The following is a 7425-nucleotide window of genomic DNA, read 5'->3' as shown; positions in this document are numbered from 1 at the left end:
AATTCAGCAACTAGATGAACAGACTAGCCCTGGTCAAAGCAGTACCCTAAAAGGTCAGAAAAGTTAAAATGAGTGTTGCCCCTGGTACTCTTCAGGATGCTAAGCCAGGCTTTGGCTGTAGAAGCTACACACTCACATCTTCTGAGACCTCTAAGGAAAGGGCTGACTGGGCAGAAGAAATGAATTAAAGCCATCCACATAGCAACCCCAAACGAAGGGCACAGCCATCATTCTGCCCAAGTGTTCATGGAACAGTAGAAAGCAGACACACAGTGCTGCTCTAAAAACTACACCAGGCCCGAAAGCTTCAAGACAACCCTGTGGAGGAAGGATCTTGGGACCGTCTCAGCCGTGGCTCATGATTTGAATAAAGATCAGATGACTTAGGATCTGTCGAAAATGAAGGATGTTTTAATACTTTGTGTGTAAAAACACTGGTAGTTTGCTTCTGTTTTATTAAACAGATTTTATTATTTTTCAGAATCTTGTCAGGGTAATCATTTTATGGGCAGATGAAATATTTAGCCCTGCACTGCAGGACTTCTTTCTCAGCAATTTCCTTGTGGCACTTCCGCTGTAATTAGGTTTTCGTCTAAGAATTTTCCCTGGGTCTGGGTAATAAATGAAATATGACCAGAATTTAAATTTGTCAATTACAAGCAAGCACCATGGGTAAACACACAACAGAGTCATGAATTCCAAACTGCAGGCTGCTGCTGGGGGGCAGATGCTCTGAAAATTAAAATGGAAATAAAACTACTGACTGGCAAGCAAAAAGCAGCCCCCAAAGACAGCTGATCTCCCCCAACACTCCTGCACAATCCTTCTAAACTGTGAGCTCTTGATTACAAATTTTTCTAGCTTGAAAATGACAATTCCAGGAGCCAGCAGTGGATTTACATCAAAATAATCCTAGTAGGCTGTGGTTGCCAGCCTGTGAACACATTTCTTGAAGCCAGATCAGGCAGTTTGGGGACGTGGTAGGCTAGAGTGCCACAATATCCTGCAGCCTGACCAGTGGCATGAACTCGGAGCTGTTCTGGGAGATTTGGGGATAGGACATAAGATCTCTCAACAGCTTCCCTGACTTCAATTATCACTCCTGTGGGGCCCCCTGCTGACCATCTCTTGTACAGGGTGATGTCTTAGGATTGGTACTGTTAGGCTGACAAATTATATTTCATTAAAACAGACAGACAGACAAACAGACACACACACATTCACACACAGAGAGACACACTCACACAGACACACACTCACACACACTCTCACATGCACACACCATACACAGACACACTCACTCATATACAGACTCACACACAGACACACACACACTCATACACAGACACACTCACACACACTCTCACATGCACACAGACACACACATTCATACACACTCACCATACACAGACACACTCACTCATATACACACTCACACACAGACACACACACACTCATACACAGACACACTCACACACACTCTCACATGCACACAGACACACACATTCATACACACTCACCATACACAGACACACTCACTCATATACACACTCACACACAGACACACACACACTCATACACAGACACATTCACACACACTCTCACACATACACCAACACACACACTTAGACACACACACTCACACACAGACACACACAGTTACATAGATACACACATACACAGACACACACATTATGCACCATTTATTTATATAACCAGTCTTCCTTGTGTCTCTCTTCACTGTCAACCACTATGTTACATTTTATGCACCTAGCTTTGAGTCCAAATGGACAGGTCTTCAACTATCTGGGAAGCCATGATGTGGAGGAGACAGGCTGGAGTTCCCAGACCATGCGAACACAGTACTGTGATGAGTAGTGTATGGGTTCACTGTTGTGTAAATTTTGTGAAGTGCAGTTACTTATACAAACCAAGATGATGGCACATCACATTAGGTCATATGATCTTATGGGACCATCGTCCCATAAGTTATCCTTTGCTGACTGAAGCATCCATATGAAGCTCATGATACATGTATGAAGTGACCATTTACATAGTCGTTGTCCATTATATTTCATTAAAACAGACAGACGACAGACAAACAGACAACACACACACTCACAACACATTGTCCATGGTTGTGGAAGGAGATAATATCATGAGGGATGTGATATGGACATGGTGGCTTCTTGAAGTGGCTTCTTTGGGGGAAAGAAACACCCAAACTGGGGTGAGAAGAAAAGAGCTGTTCAGGCAGAGGGAGCATTGTGGTCAAAAGCACTGCATCAGGGGGCACCCTACAGACTGGAGAGACAGACCATGTCAGCAGGCTATAGAGTAGCAGTATAGGCCAAAAGGAGATAGGACCATCAGGAATCGTTCTATATGTCTGTCTGTCTTTCTATCTATCTATCTATCTATCTATCTATCTATCTATCCATCCATCCATCCATCCATCCATCCATCTATCTATCTATCTATCTATCTATCTATCTATCTATCTATCTATCTATCTATCTATCTATCTATCTATCTACCATATCTATCTATCTATCTATCTATCTATCTATCTATCTATCTATCTATCTATCTATCTATCTATCTATCTATCTATCTATCTACCATCTCTATCTATCTACCATCTCTATCTATCTATCTATCATCTATCTATCTATCTATCTATCTATCTATCTATCCCCTCTCTCTCTCTCTCTCTCTCTCTCTCTCTCTCTCTCCCTGTCTCTCTCCCTTTGACAGAAATCATTAAGGGGTCTTATGTAGGAGAGGCATGGTAATGGTGTACTTAATATCAAATCTGTGGTTTAAAAGGACTGCCTGGCTTCCTAATAGAGAATAAGATGAGGATGTATAGGACACAGAGTCCAGTTAGGAGGGTATCTCACAAGGTTCAAGCAAAACCTGACAGCAGTCTGTTTAAATGGGTGGCAGAGGTGATGGAAACAAGATGGACACAAGATGTAAGGGGTAGAATTGATGTGAACCTAGTGACAGGTGATGCTGATTAGAAACTGGAGCTCTATTGAGGTGTACAGAAGCCTAGAGCTGGGCTCAGCTCACTCCACCAGGCAGAAGCTGTTTTATGTGCCTTTATCTCATTTCTGAGATTGCCAAGAAATTTCCCTGAGATCTCATTTCCCTTACCTCCATCCTCTCCGCCTGTCGCCTGCATTGTTAAGACCCCTAAACACTTGCTGCATTAATTACTGCATCAATCTGACATCCTTTCTCTCTGACTAGACTGAGCTGGTTGTAGCTGAAGTCAGGTCTTACCTCCTATTTTTCCCCCAGAGACTCAACTTCTTTAACCTTGTGGGGGAGGTATATTCCAAGACTCATTGGGGATGCTTGAACCTTCATTAATATCTGACTCTTTATATGTTCTGAATTTTCTTATGTGTACTCCATGTCCTGTGTACTCCATGTCCTGTGTAGCTTGGGTCCCAGAACCCTGGCCAGGGGTGGTGAGGGAATGAAGAAAAGACAGACACATAGACACATGTTTATTAGGTCAGTAAGGGAAAGGGGAATTAGCATGACTGGTCCCATGTCAAAGTATACATCCACTCCTGCTTTACTTACTCAGGGCTTCTTCTGCTCCCTACATATGTGCTTGCCTATGATAAAGTTTACTCTATAAATTAGGCACAGCGAGAGACTAACTGAGTCAGTAACAAAATAAGACAATTGCAATATGTCTGCACTGGTTTGCTTTCTGTTGCTTTGATAAAACACTGTGATCAAAGCCACTTGGGAACAATAGAACTCGTATGACTTGTACTTCCCCACTATGGTCCATCACTGAGGGAAGTCTGCGAAGTAATGCAAGTAGAAACCCACTGGCAGGAACTGAAGCAGAGATCATGAAGGAATTTATTGGCTAGCTTCTCTCCATGTGTCTTAGTTAGAGTTTCCATTGCTGTGAAGAGACACCATGACCAAGGCAACTCTTATAAAGGGCAGCATTTAATTGGGGCTGGCTCACAGGTTCTGAGGTTCAGTCCATTATCATCATGGCAGGAAGCATAGCAATATTCAGTCAAGTATGGCACTGGAGAAGCTGGCAGTTCTACATCTTGTTCTAAAGGCAATCAGGAGAAGAATGGCATCCTCAGGCAGCTAGAGGGAAGCTCTCTAAGCCCATCACAGTGACACTCCCTCAAACAAGCCCACACCTATACCAACAAAGCCACACCTCCTGATAATACCACTCCCTGGGCCAAGCATATTCAAACCACCACACTATGGCTTGATCATCTTGCTTTTGTATCTAACCAAGGACCAGGGGTGGCATCAACCACATTGGGCTAAGCCCTCTAATATTAATTAAAGGAACTGGGACAATTTTCAGTTGAGGCACCCTACTTAGGCAACTCTAATTTGTGGCAAGATCACATTAAAACCAGCCATCACAATGTTAAATGAGAGTTATTGACTACTTAAAAACGACTTTATTTCTGGAATTCTCTCCTAAATACTTGAACAATATATATCTTGCATACTTTTAAGGCAGTAGTAGCATGTTTGACGACAAGTAACTGAAACCATGGAAAGAGAAACCGGTGATAAGGAGGGACCCTTAAGTTTAGTTCTGCACCTGATCCAGATAGATCCACGGTCAGTGAGAAATGCACCCCAGTTTCTACATAGAGAAGCCAGTTTAGAGAGCAAGGTATAGTTAAAACATTTTCAGTGACCCAGTCCTTGCACCAAGGCCACATCTGGGGGACTTGAAGTGCAATGCTCAGAAAGGATGCTTAAGAAGAACCCAGAAGTTTCTAACCCCTCAGATAATGTGGTTCTGGGTGTAAGTCCCAGCTCCATGCTGTGCATTTGAATGACAGTTACCAACTTGAAGAATTTGGCGGCGTCTGCCTATACAAAACGAGGATTCTTTAAGAATGTGTTCAGTCTGTATTCAAGGTTGTTGTGAGGATCACAGTGAGCTTCCTCTTCTAACATATGATGATATTCCCTATTTTTCTTTTAAGGATAAGAAATTGCATGGCTAGCCAAGAAAGGGGTCAGAGTGGGAATCTCTCTTCTCTTGGCCCTGAAGTTTCTGTCACTCACAGAATTCTTTCCCCATGGTTTATTCTGGAATGAAGAAAGAGGAAGCTGGCTCTCTGGAGGTCCCCAACAAGTTGACAGATGTCCCCTAAGGCAGGTTTCAACAGAGAACTATTCTTTATTATAATTATTATTCTTTGTGATTTACAGTGTGTCTATAAGCCTCTGGGCACAATCATGAAGCAGGACTGGAATTAATAAATCTGATCTGCTTCCTTCTTAATTCATGGGGCTGACAAAATTAAAAAAATGAAGTCGGATGGGAAGATTTAACAGACAAAGCGTCCCAAGCTGGGTTCCTAGGAAGGTGCAGGGATGTGTGTCAGACAGAGGACAGCCAAGCCAGAACTGCAGCTACGGCAAGATAAATGACCTAATAGGTCAAAGAAGCTTGAGGACTCCCCAGAAAGCCACAGACCTTCTCAGTCCAAACCCATATTATGTAAGGATTCTCGAGCTCTGGGGTCATGCACAAAAGGGTTAAATCAGTAGGCTGCACCGCCTACTGCTGTAAGCCGGAGCAAGGGGCTGAAGCTCACATATCTTGTTATGTATTAAACTATATTCACACATAAGTCTGAACCAAAGCCTGTGGTTTTTAACCTTTACTCTATATTGTGAATATAGAATATTAAAACTGCTTAAATATTTACTGTGGAACTGTGAATTCATCCAAGTGAATGAATACCCAGTATTTAAAAAGGAGCATAATAAACGCACATGGAAGTTTTTCTGTCTTAGAATACTTTCCCTTTGCATTTCCCCTCCTCCCTTATTTCCCAGTCATATGATATTTACTACTGAAACAGCATATCAGAGAAAAATATTGTTTACCAAGCCACCAAATTCATTGTTAGGATCTGAAACATGCCTTATAAGCCCAAGTACTAACAGGCTTGGTTGTCAGCAGTACTGGTAGGTGGTAGAACCTTAGGAGGTGGTGCATAGCCAAGGACATTTAGATCATTGGTGAGTGGTGTGTCCTTCCCAGATGTTGTGAAGTGAGCAGCTTCCTTGGTCTCACCCACAGTTACAAGTGGTCTTGATGCAAGACGGGAACAATAAGACCGAAGGACTGTGCACTGAACTTTCTGAAACTGTGAACCCAATAAGCATTTCTTTCTTTTAAATCATTTTCTTCAGGGCCTTTGTCATAATACAATGCAATAGCAACAGCAGAAATACAGACACCCAGGCATTGTGCTGTCTCTTCAACCTCATTTCCCCTCAGAGTGATGAGAGCCACGGGAAGCCCTTCACATCATACCTAGACATATTTTCTCTGTTATACTTTGCCCACTTTTTGGTCTTGGGAGATGGCTCCATGCACTTCTGAGTCAAGAAGTGACGAATGGGAATGGTCCTCAGTGGGCAAGCTTGGCAGGATCCAAACTCATTCCACAGCAAGATGTCAGCTCTCATGTCACTAACTGGCCTTTGGGGTGTTCCCATCAGATGCTGAAAGCTATATGTTGTGAAGTCCCAAGAGCCATTTCTCCACCAATGCCAGGCCAAATCCTGACCTGGGTCACAGAGACCTTCTCCACATTGCCAGGCTTGCGTACTCTACTCAATGTATAATTTTTAAGGTTAAATTTTTGATTAAAAGAACTGAAGCCTTTCACCACAAATAAGTGACATTTGTGGAGATGGGTGTGCTTAGCTTATTTTAAACATTATACAATGCATCCATGTATCAAAATTTTGCACGGCACTGCATTAATAGGCGTAATCATGTGCTAGTTAAGAATTAATAAAAAATAAATCTTAAATATATTCAATTCACAATTACATTTGATGATAGGGAAATGAAATATAAAAGAATAATGAATAAAATATGATGACGTCCAGAAATGAAATAGAAATATTACTTTAAATAAAAAGAAAACTGAGGGGAAAAAGTCCCCAATCATCATGTGTGTCCCGAAAGAAAAACAATGCCCACCTTCAGTCTCTTAGGAAACTACTGCCAGTGCCGTAAAGCACAGTCCTCTAGCCTCTCCATGCCCTTACGGTACAGCTTTTGAGAAGGGATTGGTCCTTCAAATGTCCTTAATGTTTAAGAGGACAAGAAAAGTTCTGTTTTCCCTTCCAGAGAGAATGCTACTCTAATCTCTATTATGTAAACTCTTTCAAAGAAGTAGTCTGTTCAAAGCTGTTGCTAAGTCATTTGTTGCTATGGCAATGCTTGGCCCTAGAGGCAACATACAACCAGGTAGGTTCTTCCAGTATCCAAACACTGGCCACCATTATTTCCCTCAGACCCTAGGGGAGGGCCCACTTTGCCAAAGCTATTCATTTAAATCAGCAGCTCCCATCTCAGCCTTTTGAGTTTCT

This window comes from Arvicanthis niloticus, chromosome 6, assembly GCF_011762505.2.
Source record: "Arvicanthis niloticus isolate mArvNil1 chromosome 6, mArvNil1.pat.X, whole genome shotgun sequence".
Classification (NCBI taxonomy): domain Eukaryota; kingdom Metazoa; phylum Chordata; class Mammalia; order Rodentia; family Muridae; genus Arvicanthis; species Arvicanthis niloticus.
The sequence above is the reverse complement of the archived record's forward strand: the minus strand, read 5'-3'. Positions refer to the sequence as shown.